The sequence below is a fragment of the Tursiops truncatus genome, chromosome 16 (genome assembly GCF_011762595.2).
Source record: "Tursiops truncatus isolate mTurTru1 chromosome 16, mTurTru1.mat.Y, whole genome shotgun sequence".
NCBI lineage: Eukaryota > Metazoa > Chordata > Mammalia > Artiodactyla > Delphinidae > Tursiops > Tursiops truncatus.
The window spans coordinates 63514752-63539877 of NC_047049.1; the positions used below are offsets into that span (position 1 = coordinate 63514752).

The 25126-nt window shown below is 40.8% G+C and overlaps 1 protein-coding gene across 2 annotated transcripts in view; it reads right to left on the reverse strand.

The window, feature by feature from the left end:
- The window catches only part of SIRT1 (sirtuin 1), a 60557-nt gene that overhangs the window by 34725 nt on the left and 706 nt on the right, over positions 1–25126 (reverse strand). Inside the window, exon 2 of one of the 2 annotated variants that reach the window (XM_073793542.1) lies at positions 6393–6459. The gene's annotated coding sequence lies outside the window, so the exon portion shown is untranslated. Of the gene's footprint in view, positions 1–6392; positions 8425–25126 lie in introns of those variants that run through there. The other variant, XM_004320145.4, reaches the window with a different exon arrangement.

A 25126-nucleotide genomic window follows, 5' to 3' on the forward strand; every position in this document is an offset into this window, starting at 1 on the left:
TCTTTTTAAATTTCCTACGTATAACCACAAGTTTAGCAGATGTTATTCTTTCACAGCTTCACGTGTTCTTTTGTCTTTTTTATTAGGTTATAAGTGTTATACGTCCCTACAGAATTTAGTATTCTGTACCTTATCAAACACCATTAGGGAAGCTGTGTGGGACTTCCAAACCAAATCAAACAGACAGTTTGGTAATGTAGCCTGCCTTCCACCAGCAGTATAAAGATCGAGACCAATGGTTCTCAACTGGAGTGATTTTGACCCCCTTTCCTCCAGGGGATATTTGGCAATCTGGAGACATTTTTGGTTGTCACAGCTCAGAGGGAGGATGTACTACTGACATTCAGCAGATAGAGGCCAGTGATACTGTTAAACATTCTACAGTGAAGAGGACAACCCCTCACCACAAAGAATTACCCAGCCAAAATGTCAAGTGCACAGTTGAGAAACTCTGGCCTACAGTCATGTGGCTATACACAAGGAAGCCTGGGAAATTGTATCATTCAGGGTGACAGAATGGAACTGAGGGCAAACAGACAATGATCAGCATTGAAATATAGTCCAGGAGGAGATAAAAATGGCAGAGTAGGAGGACTTGGAGTTCACCTCCCTCTGCAAATACATCAAAAATACATCTAGGGACTTCCCTGATGGTCCAGTGCGTGAGACTCCACGCTCCGAATGCAGGGGGCCCGGGTTTGATCCCTGGTTCAATCCCTGGTTCCCTGGGGGGAACTGGATCCTGCATGCATGCCACAACTGAGTCCGCATGCCACAACTAAGAAGTCCTCATGCCGCAACTAAAGATCCTGCATGCCACAACAAAGATCCCACATGCAGCAACTAAGACCTGGCACAGCCAAAATAAGTAAATAAATAAATATTCTTTAAAAATCTGCATGTGGAGCAATTCTCACTAAAATCAAACTGGAGACAGACAGAAAGATTCCTGTAAAACCAAGGCTGTAAGGAAGATCCACATGGAATTGGAGAGGAGGGAAAAAGAAGCAATCAGGTTGGGGCCTGCATGCCTGGGAAGGGACATAGAAGAGGAGGGGGATTATGTATACTCAGAGATCCTCCCCAGAGAGTGAGCAGTTCAAACCAAATACTGGGCACCCCACCCTGGGGTACGACACTGGAAGGATGAGTCCCCTTAGCTGGTTAGAAAACCAGTGGGACTATAGCAGGACTGTAAGAAACCTAGACTCTGCTTGTGAACAGTGTGCACACACTTGTTTACTCTTGAAACAAGGCAGAGGAAACAGAATGGAACTGCCTGGGACACTGGCCTGTTTCCTGCGACCGACAGTGCATGACCCAGGCTGAGTCAAGCACCAGCTCCAGCCCCACTGGTTCCATGATGCAGCTCCACTTTAGGACAAGGACTGTCACAGGCAAGGAGAGTATGCAGTGGTAGGGGACAGAGCTGATTCAGGCCCAAACAGCAACTGAGCCAGGTGAGGACAGACATTGCTGGCACTTGGGGTGGCAGCAGTTAGGGAGTGGTCTGGAACTCTGACTGGTGCCAGGACCGCTCTAGCTCATGCCACAACCCAAACCAAGCACCTGCTCAGTCCCTCTTGCTCCAGCACTGCTCCCCTCTGGGGTGAGGGTACCAATGCTGGGAGGGTGGAGAGCACACATTTAGAGGGGAAAAAACAAACATGGACCCAACCCTCAGGGCTTTTGCTCCAACAACTTGAGACCTGCCCCCACCCCCAGTAGGCTGGTGCTGGCCACTGAGCAGAGGAGGAGCCCCAGCTCACACCTTGCCCTGGATCTAGCCCCTCCATCTCTAAACCCACCTCCCACCAAGATGATAGCTGCCAGGACACCGTGGAGGAAGATGTGACTCACACTGATGTCAGATACAGCTCTCCCACCAAGGCCACTGGGCACATGCAAACTGTATAGGGATGCTCTCACACAAGGACACTCCTTTAAGACCTGGATAAGTAAATGTTTCACCTAATTTCATAGGGACAGAGAAAGTCAGGCAAAATGAGAAGACAGGAGAATTTGTTTCAAATGAAAGAACAAGAGAAAAACCCTGAACAAACAACTAATGAAACAGAGGTAAATAATTTACCAGATAAAGCATTCAAAGCATTAGTAATAAGAATGCTAACACAATGGGAAAAGAGTAGATGAACACAGTGAGAATTTTAACAAGGAACTAGAAAAAAAAATCAGTCAGAACTGAAGAATACAGGGGGACTTACCTGGTGGCCCAGTGGTTAAGAATCTGCCTTCCAAGGGGATGCAGGTTCAATCCCTGGTTGGGGAACTAAGATCCCATGTGCCATGAGGCAACTAAGCCCACACGCTGCAACTACTGAGCCTGCACACCACAACTAGAGAGCCCGTGTGCCGCAACTACTGAGCCCATGCACTCTGGAGCCTGTGCGCCACAATGAGAGAGAAACCCATGTGCCACAATGAAAGATCCTTATACACAACTAAGCCCCAATGCAGCCAAAAATAAGTAAATAAATAAATAAATAAACAAACAAATATTTTAAAAAAGAACTGAAGAATACAATAACTGAAATGAAAAACACAAGAGAAGGAATTTACAGCTGAGTAGGTGATAAAGAAGAATGCATAAATGCATAAATGCAAGGCAACTTATGATGGAAATCACCCAATCAGAACAGCAAAAAGAAAAACAAATTTTAAAAATGAGACTGGTTAAAGGGACCTGTAGAACAACATCAAACATATCAACATTCTCATTATAGGGTTCCCAGAAGCAGAAGAGAGAAAGGGGTTGAAAATGTGTTTGATGAAATTATGGCTGAAAACTTCCCAAAATTAAAGAAGGAAACAGATATCTAGGTACAGGAGGCAGAAGAGATCCCAAACAAGATAAACCCAAACAGACCCACACCAAAACATATAATAACTAAAAATGGCAAAAAAGAAGGAGAAAGAGAGAATTCTAAAGGCAGCAAGAGAAGAACAAAGAGTCATGTACAAGGGAACCCCCATTAGGCTATCAGCTGATTCCTCTGCAGAAACTTTGCAGGCCAGACGAGAGTGGCATGATTTTATTTAAAGTGCTGAAAGGGAAAAACCTACAACCTTATCCAGCAAGATTATCATTTACAATTGAAGGAGAGATAAACAACTTACCTGAAAAGCAAAAATTAAAAGAGTTCACGAGGGCTTCCCTGGTGGCGCAGTGGTTGAGAGTCCACCTGCTGATGCAGGGGGCACGGATTCGTGCCCCGGTCCGGGAAGATCCCACATGCTGCGGAGTGGCTGGGCCCGTGAGCCATGGCCACTGAGCCTGCGCGTTCGGAGCCTGTGCTCCACAACAGGAGAGGCCACAACAGTGAGAGGCCCACGTACCGCAAAAAAAAAAAAGAGTTCACGAATACTAAACCGACCCTAAAAGAAATGTTAAAGAGTCTTCTCTAAGTGGAAAAGAAAAGTCTTCAACAAGGAGTAAGAATCTATTGGAAAGGAAAAATCCCAATAGTAAAGGCAAATATATAATATAGGCTGAGGATCAACCACTTAAATAAGCTAATACCAAGATTAAAACAAAAAAAAATTGTAAAATCAACTGTAACTACAACAAACAGTTAAGGGATAAACATGAAGATGTAAAATATGACATCAAAAACACAAAACATGGGGCAGGGGAGTAAAAAATATAGATTTTTTAAGAATGTGTTTGAACTTAAGTGACTACCAGTTTAAAACAAGTAATAGATATGGTTACAGGTCAACATATATGAACCTCATGGTAACAACAAATGAAAAATCTGCAATAGGGGGACTTCCCTGGTGGTCCATGGTTAGGACTCTGCGCTTTCGATGCCAAGGGCCTGGGCTCAATCCCTGGTCAGGGAACTAAGATCCCACAAGCCACATGGTGTGGCCAAAAAACAAAACAAAACAAAACCTACAATAGATACACAAAAACTAGAGTGAAAGGATCACAAGCATACTACTATAGAAAATCATCAGGGATTCCCTGGTGGTGCAGTGGTTAACAATCCGCCTGCCAATGCAGGGGACATGGGTTTGAGCCCTGGTCAGGGAAGATCCCACATGCTGTGGAGCAACTAAGCCCGTGCGCCACAACTACTGAGCCTGCGCTCTAAAGCCCGCGAGACACAATTACTGAAGCCCACGTGCCACAATTACTGAAGCCCGCCTGCCTAGAGCCTGTGCTCTGCAACAAGAGAAGCCACTGCAATGAGAAGCCTGTGCACTGCAATGAAGAGTAGCCCCCGCTCGCCACAGCTAGAGAAAGCATGCGTGCAGCAATGAAGACCCAATGCAGCGAAAATTAAAAATAAATTAATTTAAAAAAAAAGAAAGGGCTTCCCTGGTGGCGCAGTGGTTGAGAGTCCGCCTGCCAATGCAGGGGACGCGGGTTCGTGCCCCGGTCCGGGAAGATCCCATGTGCCTCGGAGCGGCTGGGCCCGTGAGCCATGGCCGCTGAGCCTGCACGTCCGGAGCCTGTGCTCCGCAACGGGAGAGACCACAACAGTGAGAGGCCCGCGTACCGCAAAAAAAAAAAAAAAAAGAAAAAGAAAAAGAAAATCATCAAACCACAGGAAACAAAACCAAGAGAACAAGAAAAGAACAGAGAAGAGCTATAAAAACGACCAGAAAACAAGAAACAAAATGGCAATAAATACATAGCTATCAATAATCACTTTAGAATCCATTTCAGTAGCTCCAATTACCATCTGGAATATGCTAATGATTTGACAAAAAAATCTCTCAATGGTCCAAATCTCTCTTTGGAACCCTAGATATATGTATCTGAAACATTCTAAACCACAAAAAAAAAAAATGTCATGAAAAACCTAGGGGTGAAACAGGAATAAAGACACAGACTTACTAGAGAATGGACTTGAGGCTATGGGGAGGGGGAAGTGTAAATGGTGACAAAGCGATAAAGAGGCATGGACATATATACACTACCAAACGTAAGGTAGATAGCTAGTGGGAAGCAGCCGCATAGCACAGGGAGATCAGCTCGGTGCTTTGTGACCGCCTGGAGGGGTGGGATAGGGAGGGTGGGAGGGAGGGAGACGCAAGCGGGAAGAGATATGGGAATATATGTATATATATAACTGATTCATTTTGTTGTGAAGCTGAAACTAACATACCATTGTAAAGCAATTATACTCCAATAAAGATGTTAAAAAAAAAAAAAAAAAAGAAAAAAAAAAAATCACCTTTTATTATTCTAAAAACTAAAAAAAAAAAAAAAAAAAAAAAAAAAAAAAAAAACAACATGTGGGAAACTGAATCATCATCTACCAACTGAAAATCTATTACAGGTAAACTTTATTTTATTTTATTTTTATTTAATTTAATTTTATTTTTTTGGCTGCATTGGGTCTTCATTGCTGTGTGTGGGCCCTCTCTAGTTGCCGCAAGTGGGGGCTACTCTTCGTTGTGGTGTGCGGGCTTCTCACTGTGGTGGCTTCTCTTGTGGAGCACAGGCTCTAGGCATGTGGGCTTCAGTAGTTACAGCACATGGGCTCTAGGGCACAGGCTCAGTAGTTGTGGTGCACGGGCTTAGCTGCTCTGTGGCCCATGGGAGCTTCCCACAGCAGGGATCGAACCTGTGTCCCCTGCATTGGCAGGCGGATACTTAACCACTGAACCACCAGGGAAGTCCCTACAGGTAAACTTTAAAAGGCATTAAGGGAGGGCTTCCCTGGTGGCGCAGTGGTTGAGAGTCCGCCTGCCAATGCAGGGCGGGTTCATGCCCCTGTCTGGGAGGATCCCACATGCCGCAGAGCGGCTGGGCCTGTGAGCCATGGCAGCTGAGCCTGCATGTCCAGAGCCTGTGCTCCGCAACAGGAGAGGCCACAGCAGTGAGAGGCCTGTGTACGGCAAAAAATAAATAAATAAATAAAGGCATTAAGGGAGACAGAAACAAGATGACAGAGTATAAGTAGGTGAGCTCACATTCTCTCACAAAAATACCAAAATCACAACTAACCACTGAACCATTGACAAAAAAAACACGGGAACCTACCAAAAAAGATACCCTATATCTAAAGACAAAGAAGAAGCCACAACAAGATGGTAGGAGGGGTGCAATCACAAATCAAATCCCATACCTGCTGGGTAGGTGACCCATAAACTGGAAAATAATTATACCACAGAAGTTCTCCCATAGGAGTGAAAGTTCTGAGCCCCACGTCAGGCTCCCCAGCCTGAGGGTCTCGCAAAGGGAGGAGGAGCCACCGGAGAATTTGACTTTGAAGACCAAAGAGGTTTGATCGCAGGAATTCCACAGGACTGGGGGAAACAGAAACTCCACTCTTGAAGGGCGCACACAAGGTTTCGTGTGCACCAGAACCCAGGGAAAAAAGCAATGACCTCATAAGAGACTGGGCCAGACTTACCTGTTAGTATTGGAGGGTCTCCTGTGGAGGCTGGGGGCAGCTGTAGCTCACTGTGGGGACAAAGACACTGGCAACAAATCAATCAATGTAATACACCATATTAACAAATTGAAGAATAAGAACCATATGGTCATCTCAATAGATGCAGAAAAAGCTTTTGACAAAATTCAACACCCATTTATGATAAAAACTCTCCAGAAAGTGGGCATAGAGGGAACCTACCTCAACATAATAAAGGCCATATACAACAAACCTACAGTAAACATCATTCTCAATGGTGAAAAACTGAAAGCGTTTCCTCTAAGATCAGGAACAAGACAAGGATGTCCGCTCCCGCCATAATTATTTAACATAGTTTTGGAAGTCCTAGCCAGGGGAATCAGAGAAGAAAAAGAAATAAAAGGAATACAAATTGGAAAAGAAGAAGTAAAACTGGCACCATTTGCAGATGACATGACACTATACATAGATAATCCTAAAGATGCCACCAGAAAACTTCTAGAGCTAATCAATGAATTTGGTAAAGTTGCAGGATACAAAACTAATGCACAGAAATCTCTTGCATACCTATACACTAACAACAAAAGGTCAGAAAGAGAAATTAAGGAAACAATCCCATTCACCACTGCAACAAAAAGAATAAAATACCTAGGAACAAACCTACCTAAGGAGATAAAAGACCTGTACTCAGAAAACTATAAGACACTGATGAAAGAAATCAAAGATGACACAAACAGATGGAGAGATATACCATGTTCTTGGATTGGAAGAATCAATATTGTGAAAATGACTATACTACCCAAAGCAATCTATAGATTCAATGCAATCCCATCAAATTACCAATGGCATTTTTCACAGAACTAGAACAAAAACAAATCTTAAAATCTGTATGGAGACACAAAAGACCCGGAATAGCCAAAGCAATCTTGAGGGAAAGAAGCAGAGCTGAAGGAATCAGACTCCCTGACTTCAGACTATACTACAAAGCTACAGTAATCAAGACAATATGGTACTGGCACAAAAACAGAAATATAGATCAATGGAAGAGGATAGAAAGCCCAGAGATAAACCCACACACATATGATCAACTTATCTTTGATAAAGGAGGCAAGAATATACAATGGAGAAAAGACAGCCTCTTCAATAAGTGGTGCTGGGAAAACTGGACAGCCACATGTAAAAGAATTAGGGTTTCCCTGGTGGCGCAGTTGTTGAGAGTCCGCCTGCCGATGCAGGGGATGTGGGTTTGTGCCCCGGTCCGGGAAGATCCCACATGCCGCGGAGCGGCTAGGCCTGTGAGCCATGCCGCTGAGTCTGCACATCCGGAACCTGTGCTCCACAACAGGAGAGGCCCGCGTACCGCAAAAAAAAAAAAAGAATTAAATTAGAACATTCCCCAACACCATACACAAAAATAAACTCAAAATGGATTAAAGACCTAAATGTAAGCCTGGACACTATAAAACTCTTAGAGGAAAACATAGGAAGAACACTCTTTGACTTAAATCACAGCAAGATCTTTTTTGACTCACTTCCTAGAGAAATGGAAATAAAAATGAAAATAAACAAATGGGACCTAATGAAACTTAAAAGCTTTTGCACAGCATAGGAAACTATAAACAAGATGAAAAGACAACCCTCAGAATGGGAGAAAATATTTGCAAACAAATCAATGGACAAAGGACTAATCTCCAAAATATATAAACAGCTCATGCAGCTCAATATTAAAAAAACAAAAAACCCAATCCAAAAATGGGTAGAAGACCTAAATAGACATTTCTCCAAAGAAGACATACAGATGGCCAAGAGGCACATGAAAAGCTACTCAACATCACTAATCATTAGAGAAATGCAAACAAAACTACAAAGAGGTATCACCTCATGCCAGTTAGAATGGGCTTCATCAGAAAATCTACAAACGACAAATGCTGGAGAGGGTGTGGAGAAAAGGGAACCCTCTTGCACCATTGGTGGGAATGTAAATTGATATAGCCACTATGGAGAATGGTATGGAGGTTCCTTAAAAAACTAAAAATAGAATTACCATATGACCCAGCAATCTCACTACTGGGCATATACCCAGAGAAAACCATAATTCAAAAAGACACATGCACCGCAATGTTCACTGCAGCACTCTTTACAATAGCCAGGTCATGGAAGCAACCTAAATGCTCATTGACAGACGAATGGATAAAGATGTGGTACATATATACAATGGAATATTACTCAGCCATAAAAAGGAAAGAAGTTGGGTCATTTGCAGAGATGTGGATGGACCTAGGGACTGTCATACAGAGTGAAGTAAGTCAGAAAGACAAGAACAAATATCGTATATTAACGTATATATGTGGAATCTAGAAAAATGGTACAGATGAACCGGTTTGCAAGGCAGAAATAGAGACACAGATGTAGAGAACAAACGTATGGACACCAAGCGGGGAAAGTGGTGGTGGGAGGGTTGGTGGGGGTGTGTGTGAATTGGGCGATTGGGATTGACATGTATACACTAATATGTATAAAATAAATAACTAATAAGAACCTGCTGTATAAAAAAATAAATAAAATAAAATTCAAAAAAAAAGGACAAAAAAAATTAAATTAAAAAAAAAAGGACACTGGCAGCTGTAGTTCTGGGGAGTACTCATTGGCCTGAGCTCTCCTGGAGGCCACCCTTTTCTTGCCAGGACCTGGCCCCACCTAACAGCCTATGGGCTCCAGTGCTGGGATGCATCAGGTGATAGGGCAGGAACACAGCCCCACCCTCAGCAGGCGGGCTGCTTAGAGTCTTCCTGAGAACACAACTGTCCACTAAACACACCCCTTGACATGGCCCCTCCCACCAGAGGGACAAGACCCAGCAACACCCACCAGTGGGCAGGAAGCAGTGCCTCCCACCAGGAAACCTGCTCAAGCCTCTTAGACAGCCTCATCCAGGAGGCAGACAGCAAAAGCAAGAAGAACTACAACCCTGCAGCCTGTGGAATAGAAACCGCAATCACAGAAAGTTAGACAAAATGAGACGGCAGAGGAATATGTCCCAGATGAAGGAACAAGATAAAACCCCAGATGAACAACTAAGTGAAGCAGAGATAGGCAATCTACCAGAAAAAGAATTCAGAGAAATGATAGTAAAGATGATCTAAGTTCTTGGAAAAAGAATGGAGGCACAGATCAAGAAGATAAAAGAAATGTTTAACAAAGAACTAGAAGAACTAAAGAACAAACAGAGAATTACAATAAAATAACTGAAATGAAAAAAATCTCCAAAATTTACAAACAGCTCATGTGGCTCAATATCAAAAAAAGAACCCAATCAAAAAATGATCAGAATGTGATAGCGAGAGTGGGAGGGAGGGAGATGCAAGAGGGAAGAGCTATGGGGACATATGTATATGTATAACTGATTCACATTGTTATAAAGCAGAAACTAACACACCATTGTAAAGCAATTATACTCCAATAAAGATGTTTAAAAAAAAATGATCAGAAGACCTAAATAGACATTTCTTGAAAGAAGACATACAGATGGCCAAGAGGCACATGAAAAGATGCTCAATATCGCTAATTAGTAGAGAAATGCAAATCAAAACTACGAGATATCACCTCACACTAGTCAGAATGGCCACCATCAAAAAGTCTACAAAGAGCAAATGCTGGAGAGTGTGTGGAGAAAAGGGAAGCCTCCTACACTGTTGGTGGGAATGTAAATTGGTACAGCCACAATGGAGGACAATATGGAGGTTCCTTAAAAAACTAAGAATAGAGCTACCATATGATCCAGTGATCCCACTCCTGGGCATATATCCAGAGAAAATCATCGTTTGAAAAGATACATACATCCCAATGTTCATTACAGTGCTATTTACAATAGCCAAGACATGGATGCAATTTAAATGTCCATCGACAGAGGAATGGATAAAGAAGAAGTGGTACATATATACAATGCAACATCACTCAGCCATTAAAAAGATTGAAATAGGGGCTTCCCTGGTGGCACAGTGGTTAAGAATCCACCTGCCAATGCAGGGGACACAGGTTCGAACCTTGGTCTGGGAAGATCCCACATGTCACAGAGCAATTAAGCCCGTGCGCCACAATTAGTGAGCCCACACACCTAGAGCCTGTGCTCCACAACAAGAGAAGCCACTGCAATGAGAAGCCTGTGCACCGCAATGAAGAGTAGCCCCCACTCGCCTCAACTAGAGAAAAGCCCGCGTGCAGCCAAAAATAAAATAAATAAATTTTAAAAAAGTAAAAGGATTTAAAAAAAAGAAAAAAGATTGAAATAATGCCATTTGCAGCAACATGGATGGACCAGAGATTATCATACTAAATGAAATAAGTCAGACAGAGAAAGACAAATATCATTATCATATCGTTTATATGTGGAATATAATAAAATGGTACAAACAAACTTATAGGGACTTCCCTGGTGGCACAGTGGTTTAGAATCTGCCTGCCAATGCAGGGGACATGGGTTCGAGCCCTGGTCCAGGAAGACCCCACATGCCATGGAGCAACTAACCCATGTGCCACAACTACCGAGCCTGCGCTCTAGAGCCCGTGTGCCACAACTACTGAGCCCGTGTGCCACAAGTACTGAAGCCCATGCCCCTAAATCCCATGCTCCACAACAAGAGAAGCCACCTCAGTGAGAAGTCCATGCACTGCATGGAAGAATAGCCACTGCTCGCCGCAACTAGAGAAAGCCCGCGTGCAGCAATGAAGACCCAATGCAGCCAAAAATTTAAAAAAAAAAGATTAGGAGACCACCTGAGACCCTGCACGACACACCCTAATCTTGTCAGCAATCCCACCCTTTAAAAAGAAAACTTATATACAAAACACAAACAGACTCAGAGACTTAGAGAACGAACTTCTGGTTACCAGGGTAGGGGGAGTATAGATTGGGAGTTTGGGATTGACCATACTGCTATATTTAAAATAGATAACTAACAAGGACCTACTGTATAGCACAAGCAACTCTGCTCAATATTCTGTAACAACCTAAATGGGAAAAGAATTTTAAAAAGAATAAATACATGTATATGCATAACTGAATTTGTTAATCAACTATACTCCAATATAAAATAAAAAAATTTTTAAAGACTATAAAACATTTAAAAAATCACTTTTAGTGTCAAAATAAACAAATGGGACCTAATTAGACTTAAAAGCTTTTGCACAACAAAGGAAACCACTGACAAAACAAAAAACAACTTATTGAATGGGAGAAAATATTTGCAAATGATATGAAAGATAAGAGGTTAATATCCAAAATATATAAACAGCTCATACAACTCAATATAAAAAAAAGATTAAAAAGTGGACAGAAGACCTGAATAAACATATTTCCAAAGAAGACATATAGATTGTCAATGGGCACAAGAAAAGATGCTCAACATCATTAACCATCAGAGAAATGCAAATCAAAACCACATTGAGGGGGCTTCCCTGGTGGCGCAGGGGTTGAGACTCCGCCTGCCGATGCAGGGGACACGGGTTCGTGCCCCGGTCCGGGAGTATCCCACATGCCGCGGAGCGGCTGGGCCCATGAGCCATGCGCTGAGCCTGCGCGTCCGGAGCCTGTGCTCCGCAACGGGAGAGGCCACAACAGTGAGAGGCCCGCGTACCGCAAAAAAAAAAAAACCACATTGAGATATCACCTCACACCTGTCAGAATGGCTATCATCAAAAAAGTCTACAAATAACAAATGTTGGCAAGGAGTAGAGAAAAGGGTACCCTCATGCCCTGGTGGTGAGAATGTAAATTGGTGCAGCCAGTATGAAAACAGTATGGATGTTCCTCAAAATACTAAAAACAGAACTACCTTAGGGTCCAGCAATTCCAATCCTGGGTACATATACAAAAACAAAACCAAAAACAAAACACTACTTTTAAAAGATACATGCTCCCCAGCGTTCATAGCAGCATTATTTACAGTAGCCTATATATATATATATATATATATATATATATATATATATATATATATATATATATATAAAACTTGGTCATAAAAAAGAATGAAATTTTGCCATTCGCAACAACATGGATGGACCTAGAGGGTATTATGTTTAGTGAAATAAATCAGACAGAGAAAGACAAATACTGTATGTTATCACTTATATGTGGTTTCTAAAAAATAAAACAGGGAATTCCCTGGCAGTCCAGTGGTTAGGATGCCACGCTTCCACTGCAGCAGGCACAGGTTCAATCACTGGTCAGGGAATTAAGATCCTGCATGCCATGCAGCATGGCCAAAAAAAAATAAATAAAAATAAATAAATAAGTAATCAAAAATAAAAATAAAACAAACAAATGAATATAACAAAACAGAAACAGACTCATAGGTATAGAGAACAAACTAGTGGTTACCAGTGGGGAGAGGGGAAGGGGGGGGCAAGCTAGGGGTAGGGGATTAAGAGGTACAAACTACTATATATAAAATAAAAAAACAAGAAGAATATATTGTACAGTACAGGGAATTATAGCCATGATTTATAATAACTTTAAATCCAGTATAAAATAATCTATAAATATATTGAATCACTATGTGGCACACCTGAAACTAATATAATTTTGTAAATCAACTATACTTCCAAATAAATAAATAAATAAATAAAAGGTAGCAGTGAAACTGTGTAACTAGTGTGTCCATTGGTTCCACCCATTATAACTTTATAAAAAGTTTCCTATTAGCTTATCACTTAGTGGATCCACTTCTTTAATGATGTTCTTTGATGAATGGAAGTATTCATTTTAATGTGGACTAATTTACCAATCTTGTTCTTTATATTCAGTTGTTTGTTTTCTTTTTCTTTCCCCATTTAAAAAATTTTGACATATAACATTGTATTAGTTTCAGGTGTACAACGTAAGGATTCAATATATGTATATATTGTGAAATGATATGTTAACCAAAATACCTTTAGTTAACATTTTTCATCACACATAATTTTTTGTGTGTGATGAGAATTTTTAAGATTAACTCTCTGAGTAACTTTCAAAAAATAATATAGTATTGTTGGGCTTCCCTGGTGGCACAGTGGTTGAGAATCCGCCTGCAAATGCAGGAGACACGGGTTTGAGCCCTGGTCCAGGAAGATCCCACATGCCATGGAGCAACTAAGCCTGCGCACCACAACTACTGAAGCCCATGTACCTAGAGCCCATGCTCCACAACTACTGAGCCCGTGTGCCACAACTACTGAAGCCCGCACACATAGAGCCCCTGCTCCGCAAGAAGAAAAGCCACCACAATGAAAAGCCCGTGCACCGCAACGAAGAGTAGGCCCTGCTCACTGCAACTAGAGAAAGCCTGCGTGCAGCAATGAAGACCCAACACAGCCAAAAATAAATTTATTAAAAAAAAAAATATATATATATATAGTATTGTTAACTATAGTCTAGTCACCATGCTCTACATTATACCCCAGGACATATCTTCTAACTGGAAGTTTGTGCCTTTTGACCAACTTCACCCATTTCGCCTACCTCCCCTCCCCCAACCCCCACAACCATCAATCTGTTCTCTATGAGTTGTTTGCTTGTTTTTAGATTCCACATATAAATGATATCATACAGTATTTATCTTTCTCTTTCTAACTTCACTTAGCATATGCCCTAAAGGTCAATCCAGGTCTTCCCTGGTGGTCCAGTGATTAAGACTCCACACTTTTTGGAGGGTTGCAAGGGGTGCAGGTTCCATCCCTGGCTGGGGAGCTAAGATCCCACATGCCACATGATGCGGTCAAAAGAATATTAAAAAAAAAAAAAGCTAGTGACTAAAGGTCCATCCATGTTGTCAGAAACCACAAGATTTCTTTCTTTTTTTATGGCTGAATAACATATAAGATATATTACATTTTTCTTTATACATTCATCTGTTGATGGACGCAAGCTCTTTCCATGTCTTGGCTATTGGAAATAATGCTGCAATGAACATGGGGGTGCAGATATCTTTTCAAGATAGTGATTTTGTTTTTTTCAGATAAATACCCAGAAGTGGAATTGTTGGATGATATAGTAGTTATATTTTTAATTTTTTGAGGAATTTCTACACTATTTTCCATAATGGTTGCGTTCCCAATAACATTACACAGGTTCTCTTTTCTCTACATCCTCCCCAACACTTACCTCTTATCTTTTTGATGATGGCCATTCTGATAGGTGTAAGGTTTTGATTTGCCTTTTCCTGATCATTGGTGATTTTGAGCACCTTTTCATCTATCTCTTGTGGATTTGTATATCTTCTTTGGAAAAATGTCTATCAGATCCTCTGCCTATTGTTTAATCAGATTATTTTATTTTCTACTGAGTTGTAGGAGTTTTAGATAGATAGATAGATAGATAGATAGATAGATAGATAGATAGATAGATAGATATAGATAGATATTAACCCCTTATCAGATATATGATTTGCAAATATTTTCTCCCATTTGGTAGGTTGGTTTTTCATTTTATTGATGGTTTCCTTTGCTGTACAGAAGCTTTTTATTTATTTTTTAAAATTTTATTTATTTTTTTGGCCACACTGCACGGCTTGCAGGATCTTAGTTCCCTGACCAGGGACTAAACCCGAGCTCTGGCAGTGAAAGTGCTGAGTCCTAACCACTGCACTGCCAGGGAATTCCTTACAGAAGCTTTTTAGTTTGATGTAGTCCCACTTGTTTATTTTTGCTTTTGCTGCCTTTGCTTTTGGTGTCAAATCTAAAAAGTCACTGCCAAGACCAATGTCTGGGAGCTTAGCCCCTGTGTTTTCTTCTAGTAAGTTTATGTTTTCAGGTTTTACATTCAAGTCTAACGCATTTTGAGTTGATTTTTGTGTTTGGTGTAAGATAGTGGTCCAGTTTCATTCTTCTGCACATGGCTATCCAGTTTTCCCAACACCATTTACTGAGAACACTATCCTTTCCCCATTGTATATTCTTGGCTCCTTCGTTGTGTTTTTTAAGTTCTCTATATATTCTGGATCAAATTCCTTTCTTAGATATTTGATTTGCAATTATTTCTCCCAGTCTGCAACCTGTCTTTTTATTCTATTAACCAGCTCCTTTGCAGAGCAGAGGTTTTTAATATTGATAAAGATCAATTTATTCTTTTTCCTTTTATGAATTTTTCTGTTGGTATCATATCTATAAACTCTTTGCTTAACCCAATGTCCCAAATATTTTTTCTTTTTGGCCACCCTGTGCAGCTTGCAGGATCTTAGTTCCCTGACCAGGGATTGAATCCAGGCCCTCAGCAGTGAAAGTGTGGAGTCCTAACTACTGGACCACCAGGGAATTCCCTGGAAGTTTTATAGTTGCACACTTTACATTTAAGGCTATGCTTCATCTTGGGGTAGTTGTTTTGTTTGTTTGTTTGTTTGTTTGTTTCACGGTACGCGGGCCTCTCACTGTTGTGGCCTCTCCCGTTGTGGAGCACAGGCTCCGGACGCGCAGGCTCAGCGGCCATGGCTCACGGGCCCAGCCGCTCCGTGGCATGTGGGATCTTCCCGGACCGGGGCACGAACCCGTGTCCCCGGCATCGGCAGGCGGACTCTCAACCACTGTGCCACCAGGGAAGCCCTTGGGTTAGTTTTTGCATAAAGTATTTAAGTATGGGTCAAGGAACTTTTTGTTTTTGTTTTGTTATTTTTTTGCCTATGGATATCTACTTGTTCTATCACCATTTCTTGAAAATACTATCCCTTCTATGTTTAATTGCCTTTGTACCTTTGTCAAAAATCAATTGATCATATTTGCGTGGGTCTCTTTCTGGACTCTATTCTGTTCCATGGATGTACATCTCTACTCTTTCACCAGTACTACACTATCTTAATTGTGTAGCTTTATAGTAAATCTTGAATTCTGGTAATATGTCCTCCAACTTTGTTCTTCTCTTTCAAAATTGTTCGGGCTATTTTAATTCCTTTGACTTTCCATATAAAATTTTAGATTCAGGTTATCAGTACTATCGAAAAAATCTTGCTGGGATTTTGACTGGGATTACATTGAAACAATAAATCAATTTGGAGAGAATCGACATCATAACAATACTAAGTGTTCAAATATTCCAACAGAGCACACCTCCCTATTTCTTTAGATCTTTGATATAGTTCAACAGTATTTTGTAGCTTTCGGTATATAGATCCTGCATATATTTTATCAGATTTATACCCAAATATTTCATTTTTGGGTGGCTACTATAAATGGTAATTTAAAATTTTTTAGAATTCTAATTGTTCATTACCAGAATATAAAAATACAATCGATTTTTAAAATATCCTACTTATCTGTGACTTTGTTAAACTCATTTATTAGTTTTAGGAGCTTTTTAGTAGATTCTTTGATATTATCTACAAAAACAATCATGTTGTCTGAGAATAGAGACAGTTTTATTCTTTCTTTTCAAATCTGTATGTGTTTTCTTGTTCTTGCCTTACTGCACTGGTTATAATTTCCAATATGATGTTGAATGAGAATAATGAGAGTAGATATTCTTGCCTTCTTCAGATATTAGAAGGAAACATTCAGTCTTTCCTATTATGTATGATGTTAGCTGTAACTTTTTATAGATGTTCTTTCTCAGGAGATGAAAGTTCTGTTTACCCCTAGTTTGCTGAGAGGTTTTTTTTAAAATCATAAACAGATGTTGAATTTTCTTTTCTTTCTTTCTTTTTTTGTTCCCAAAGATTTTTTTAAAATATTTATTTATTTATTTTTGGCTGTGCCGGGTCTCAGGTGCAGCACGTGGGATCTTTGTTGTGGTATGTGGGTTACTTTGTAGTTGCAGCATGCGGACTTCTTGGTTGTGGCATGTGAACTGTTAGTTGCGGCAAGCATGCGGGATCTAGTTCCCCGACCAGGGATCGAACTCAGTCCCCCTGCATTGGGAGTGTGGAGTCTTACCCACTGGACCACCAGGGAAGTCCCTGAATTTTCTTAAATGCTTTTTCTGCACCTATTGAGATGATCATATGGTTTTTCTTCCTTAGTCTCTTGAAACAGTGAGTTACACTGATTGATTTTTGAATATTGAGCCAGCCTTGCATTCCCAGGATAACTTCCACTGGATTCATTTTGCTAACATTTTGTAAAAGATTGCTGCATCTATGTTAGTGGTACTCATCTGTAGTTTTAATTTGTTCTAATAGCTTTCTCTGGTTTGGGATTCAGGGTAATGCAGACTTCCCAAAATGAGTTGGAAAGTGTTCTCGTCTCTTCTATTTTCTGGTATTATTTCTTCCTTAAATGTTGGTAGTCTGGAGTTTTCTTTGTTGGAGGATTTTTTTTAACATATATATATATATATTTATTTATTTATTTATTTATTTATTTTTGGCTGCGTTGGGTCTTCATTGCTGCGTGCGGGCTTTCTTTTTAGTTACAGCAAGTGGGGGCTACTCTTCGTTGTGGTGTATGGGCTTCTTATTGTGGTGGCTTCTCTTGTTGTGGAGTATGGGCTCTAGGCCCACGCGGGCTTCAGTAGTTGTGGCTTGTGGACTCTAGAGCACAGGCCAGTAGTTGTGGCACATGGGCTTAGTTGCTCCATGGCATGTGGGATCTTCCCAGACCAGAGATCAAACCCATGTCCTCAGCATTGGCAGGCAGATTCTCAACCACTGTGCCACCAGGGAAGCCCTGTTGGAGGACTTTTAACTACAAATTCAGTTTCTTCAATAGGTCTAGAACTAAGAAGGTTATCTATTTCTTCTTGTGTGAGTTTTGGTACTTTTTAATCCTTCAAAGAATTGGTCCCTTTCTTCTAAGTAATTTAATTAACGGGACTAGACTTATTTGGAGTACAGTGACACCTCGGATATATTTCGGCTTTGGTTCTAGACCACCATGATAAAGTGAAAAATGCAATAAAGTGAGTCACGTAAATTTTTTGGTTTCCCTGTGCATATAAAAGGTGTTATGTTTACACTATACTATAGCCTAGTAAGTGATGTCTGAAAAAAAATGATCTTACTTAAGAAATATTTATTGCTAAAAAATGCTAACCGGGACTTCTCTGGTGGCACAGTGGTTAAGATTCTGTACTCCCAATGCAGGGGGCCCGGGTTTGATCCCTGGCCAGAGAACAAGATCCCACATGCATGCCACAGCTAAGAGTTAGCATGCCACAACTGAGGAGGTGGTGAGCCACAACTAAGGAGCCAGTGAGCTGCAACTAAGGAGCCCGTGCGTGAGCTGCAACTAAGACCTGGCGCAACCAAATAAATAAAAATTTTAAAATAAATAAATAAATAAAATGTTAACCATCTTCTGAAAATGCAGGGTTGCCACAGATCTTCAATTTGTAAAAGACGCAAAGTCTGTGAAGTGAAATAAACTGAAGAGTGATAAAACGAGGCATGACTGTATTATTATTATTTTAATATATTTATTTATTAATTTTTGGCTGCATTTGGCCTTCGTTGCTGCACATAGGCTTTCTCTAGCTGTGGCGAGCAGGGGCTACTCTTTGTTGTGGTGCATGGGTTTCTCATTGCGGTGGCTTCTCTTGTTGTGGAGCATGGGCTCTAAGCACACGGGCTTCAGTAGTTGTGGCATGTGGACTCAGTAGTTGTGGCACACAGGCTCAGTAGTTGTGGCTCGTAGGTTCTACAACACAGGCTCAGTAGTTGTGGTGCACGGGCTTAGTTACTCTGCTGCATGTGGGATCTTCCCAGACCAGGGCTCAAACCCATGTCCCCTGCATTGGCAGGCAGATTCTTAACAACTGCGCCACCAGGGAAGTCCCTGACTGTATTATTATTATCTTTTAGATGTCTGTAGGGTCTGCAGTAATACCTCCTCTTTCATTCCTAATATTGGTAATTTGTTCCTTTTAAAAATATTTATTTATTCATTTATTTTGGCTGTGTTGGGTCTTAGCTGTGGCATGTGGACTTCTTAGTTGGGGCATGTGAACTTCTTAGTTGCAGCACATGAACTCTTCGCTTCGGCATGCATGTGGGATCTAGTTCCCCAACCAGGCATGGAACCCAGGCCCCCTGCATTGGGAGCACAGAGACTTACCCACTGACCACCAGGGAAGTCCAGATATTGGTAATTTGTGTCTTGTCCTTTTTTTTTCTTGGTCATTCTGGCCAGAGGTTTATTACTTTCATTGATCAGAATTAGGGAATTTCCTTCTCCAGCTCTCTCCTCTCCAGATTTTCCCCACACTCTCTAGCTACCAGGGTCCCCTTTTCTCAGTTTTCTTTTTTTTTGCCACACCATGCAGCATGTGGGATCTTAGTTCCCTGACCAGAGATTGAACCTGAGCCCCCTGCAGTGGAAGCGCAGAATCTTAACCACTGGGCCACCAGAGAAGTCCCCTTTTCTCAGTTTTCTCACTAGAAAGATTAGTTTTTTTCTTGGAGTTTTAGTTGCCAGGCTGCCACAGAGTTCTGCATGATTGGGGCCAACTTTTGGGCAAAGCAGTGAAATAAAAGAGAGAAGAAATAATGCGGATTCCCCTGACACTATTCAGATCACAGGGTCCATTTATCTCAGTTCTTCTGGCCTAAAAGATGGGTTTCTTGTTGGGATTTTAAATTCCTATGCTACTGCCACCACAGTATAGCTCTGTGACTGGGGCTGTGCTTGTGGTAGGGCCAGAAGAGGAAAAAAAAAAGGATATTTCCTCCACATTCTCCTGCTTGTAGGAACTCCCTTTCATGGTCTTCTGACCAGAAATATAGCATTTCACTAGGAGTTTCTGAAGCCTGTGACAACTGTGCAGTTATATGCTGTGGCTATCTTTGGGTCAAAGCCAGGAGATAAAAGATTAAAAATATGGGAAACTCATTCCTGTATGTGTCCTTCTTCACCTTTGGGTCCCCTCCCCAATCTGCCTGCTACTATTTACTTTTATTTATTTACTTTTTAAAGCTATTTCCTTTTCTTTTTAAAAAATATTTATTCATTTATTTTGGCTGCACTGGGTCTCAGCTATAGCATGTGGGATTTTCATTGTGGCATGTTTTTAGTTGCAGCATGCGGGCTTCTTCTTAGTTGCAGCATGTGGACTCTTAGCTGCGGCATGCGTGAGGGATCTAGTTCCCTGACCAGGGATCAAACCCAGACCCCCTGCTTTGGGAGCATGAAGTCCCACTCATGGGACCGCCTGGGAAGTCCCTACTATTTACTTTTAAAGAGTCCTTTTGTATTTTTGTCCAGAGTTTTTAGTTCTAATCATTGGGAAAGATAGGGTGTAGTGGGCTTACTCCATCTAGGTCAGTACCAGAAGTCTTGTAAAGTCTTTTATGGATCACATATCATACTTCTGTACTATAAAAATATATATTTAAGTTGAAATTTAGTTTAAAAAATTCCCCTGAGTGTTAAAAACATTTCTTCTGGATTGAGTTACTATTACCATTATTATTATGCAACTTATCAAAACAACATTAATATGGTTCTGATAAATAATTATTAAGAAAAAAATTTGTTGGAAGAGCTATCCTAATGACATGAATAGGAGTTTTAAATTTTTTAAAAATTATTTTAATATATGTGAATGAATATTAGTTATTATTAGAATGGGACAGGTCCAGCATCAATAATCTCTGAAAAACCTTCTCCATCTATATAAGTAGATGTAAATGGAAGGAATTCTGTTATTGCTCTGCCACCCAATGCTTTGAACTTCTTCCTAGTTATATGCCAAAAAAATCACATAATTTTCTATTTTCAAAAGTTATTTTTAATGATTTAATAGCTGTCAATTTGATTAGTTTCTCCTTTGGTTTTTGGAAGAACTGGAAACTACCTGACTTTCAAAAGGATTTGTTACTTAGTGATTTGTCATTCATTTCTTCATTTTGCGAGAAGGTTAGCAAGACTTACTAACTACCAATTATACCCAGTTTTCTTCTATTAGAGGTACCTTGTTTAATTTAATAAAGGCTAGAATATTAAATATTGTTAAATTCAATACAACAAAACACTTTTGATCATAAAATTTACATTGCTTTACTTTTCACATTTAAAATGAAAAATTTTCTGTTACCTTAGACACAGTTAAACAGCTCAATAGCCACATGTGGCTAGTGGTTACTCTACTGGGCAGTGTAGGTTTAGAAAATGTCCACCACATAATCTAAATAGTAAAGCTAGTCCTCATTATCAACCTAATCAGAAAAATCAAATTTACTTTCTGTCAGAAAAAGTCTTCATTTCTCAAGCAAAAATTATGTTAATGTGCAATGTAACTGTTATCAAAACACTTTATAAGCTATATAAACTATATAACACTTTTTAAACTACTATAAAAACATATGAAATAGATTACTAAAAGCAGCCAAATAAGATTTTAAAGGTGGTCAAAAGGTGCAAATTTCCAGTTACAAAATAAGTAAGTTCTGGAGATGTAATGTACAGCAATGGTGACTATAGCTAGTATCTGGGAGGAAGAGTTTTCCTCTACCCTTCTAAGTTCTTCAGGCTGGTCTAACAATTAAATTGACATGAGACAGATTAACAGGAGAAAAATCAAACAAAAGTTTTAGAACATGTGTACACAGGAAAGACCCAGGAGAACTGAGTAATGGTCTAAACCCTCACCTTAAATACCATCTTCACCTAAAGACAAAAGAGGGCATTGGGGTAGTGGTTTGGGACTTCAAAGGAGAGGAAGGCAATTTACATGGAGATGCATAAGCAGATATTAGGTAAACAAATGTTTGCTGGGTCATGCAGAGACAATGGGACACAGAGAGGAATTTTAACTAGGATTTTGCTAGGTTCCTCCCTATCTACCACACCTAGTTTGTATTGTAGTATCTCTGGTGATAGCTCCCTTCCTGGAACATTCTTTTAAGAGGTTAGGGGGAAGGTCAAAGTTTCTTCCTGCGGCTTTTGGGCCTTAAAAATAAAAGGCTAATATAATCTTCATGCCAAAGAGACACATTTTGGGGTGGCAAATTTTGCTCCCCTACATTAGTAATAGTGTATTCTATATTTAAGTGTTGCTAGAGAGTAGATCTTAAAAGTTTTCATCACAAGAAAAAAAAATTGTAACTATGTGTGGTGATGGATGTTAACTAGACTTATTGTGGTGATGATTTTGCAATACAGTCAGCCCTTGAATGACTTGAGGGTTAGGGGCACTGACCTCCTGCAATTGAAAATCCACTTTACAGTTGGCCCTCCATTTCTGCAGTTCAGCATCTGCAGATTCAACCAACCTCAGATTGTATAGTACTGTAGTACATATTTACTAAAAAAATCCACACATAAATGGACCCATGCAATTCAAGCCTGTGTTGCTCAAGTGTCAACTGTATATACGTATATCAAATCATTATGTTGTACATCTGAAATTAATATGTTACATGTCAGTTATATCTCAATAAAAAATAAAATAAAAATGAATAAATAGAAAAAATATTTAATCACATTTTTGTAAGATCAACTTACATACTACGAAAACTTCTGTAAATAATATATTTAATGTATAATTAATAGAATTTTAAAAGTAAGTATTCGACAATGTCACAAAAACTTTAATGAATATAACCTCTTTTCCATTCTGTAAGGTCAGCGACCACCTATTTTTTTCACTTTTGGATTCAGATTTTCACCCAATGCCTAGCATATTGCTCTGGAGCTCAATAAATGTTTAGTTGTTGTTGTTGTTGTTTGTTTTATTCGGTAGGCGGGCCTCTCACTGCTGTGGCCTCTCCCGTTGCGGAGCACAGGCTCCGGATGCGCAGGCTCAGTGGCCATGGCTCACGGGCCCAGCAGCTCCGCGGCATGTGGGATCTTCCCGGACCGGGGCACGAACGCGCGTCCCCTGCATCAGCAGGCGGACTCCCAAACACGGTGCCACAAGGGAAGCCCAATAAATGTTTTTTGAATGAATCATAAAGTTCGTAATCATTAATACTGTATAACTTCACATAGCCAATTAAGTTTTGGTACTAGTGCCTCGAAGGAAGAGTCAGAAACCCAACGGAGAAAACTAAGATGAGTAATATTTTCTTCAATGGCTTCCAATTCCTAATGATGGGAAGCCCCGTGAACAGTATTTTCTCTTTCGAAATATGTCTCCATACTTGAAAGATAATGGTATAAATCAGAATGATCTGCTGTAGTCTAACAATTTTTCCTAGACTTCATGTGGCAGAAATTTCTCTGTGGTTAAGTGGTAAATATAACAGGCTAACTTCAGATTAGTAAGTGAGGTTCCATGCTAATAGCACAGACCTTCTGAGGAAAAGTTGGCGCAGAAAGGCTTCCCTGGTGGCGCAGTGGTTGAGAGTCCTCCTGCTGATGCAGGAAACACGGGTTCGTGCCCTGGTCCGGGAAGATCCCACGTGCCACGGAGCGGCTGGGCCCGTGAGCCATGGCCGCTGAGCCTGCGCGTCCGGAACCTGTGCTCCGCCACGGGAGAGGCCCGCGTAAAGAGTAAATAAGCTGCAGATTAGCTAGCTTTCAGGGCAATATTAAGGGTTGGCTAAATAGAGCAATGCAAGAAATAAATGTTTTAAAATAAATAAATAAATAAATAAACACAGGGGTTAGGGATACCGACCCTCTGTGCAGTCAATGTATGTTCTTTGAGCTTGTAAGCTTACACCTATCTGGTATAAGCAGATAGGGTAGGAGGTCCCTAGAGAAAGAGAACTAGGCATGGCTTTCTTGACACAAGAGAAGCCATTTTTTGCCTCCTGGCCACAACGCTTGCCCTTTAACAGGTCTCAGTAATTAATGATCTTAAGACAAATGAGGGAGTGCAAGAACAAAGGAAAAGCAGTCAAGAAATAATACATGAGCAATAAATACAATGCTGGTTCCTCCTCAAGGGATATACATAACAATCTAATACAGAACTTCGAGTTCTGCAGGAACTATGGCCCCCACCCAGGTGGAGGATGCTGAGACCCCAAACTGGTCTGAATGTAAGGAATGACGATGTTCTTTTCTGACCCTTGTGACCTCAATCAATTAAACCTTGGACTCTGGCAACCTTTGCCCCAATTCTATGCTGAATTCTCTTCTGCTCAAGCCCCTTCATGAATATGCATACACCAGCCCAAACCCCTTCATGAATAAACAGGTACCCTTAGCTTAAAACTTCTGCTTTGGGGAAGATCCCCGGTGTTCTCCTTGCTTACTGCAAGTAATAAATCCTTCCTTCTCCTGCTCTTTGGCTTGGTTGTGTCTTTTGGCTCAACACCCACCAAGAAGCAAACCTAGTTTTCAGGTAACAGTGGTAACTTTTTTTTTTTTTTTTTCCGGTCCGCGGGCCTCTCACTGTTGTGGCCTCTCCCGTTGCGGAGCACAGGCTCCGGACGCGCAGGCTCAGCGGCCATGGCTCACGGGCCCAGCCGCTCCGCGGCATGTGGGATCTTCCCCGGACCCGGACACGAACCCGTGTCCCCTGCATCGGCAGGCGGACTCTCAACCACTGCACCACCAGGGAAGGCCCCCCAGTGGTTACTTTTTATGCAATATAGAAAACAGATGGTCTGTAGTAAGATAATAAATATTTTGGGTGTGACTTAATGAAACATGCTGTAATTATTATATTTAATACTCCACACAGAATCTAAATTACTTAAAATGTTTATCTATGGGTTTTAATCCAGTGTCAAAAACTTTTGAAAGATTTGGTACTCCACGGAAACCTTCTAGTTACATTTAAAAGAACTAGCCTTACTAACCTATACTGCTTCAGCTACCCAACTGTGTTTTCTTTCCCGCTAATGACACATCCTGAGGATTAGTGCTGTAATAGATGAGAATTT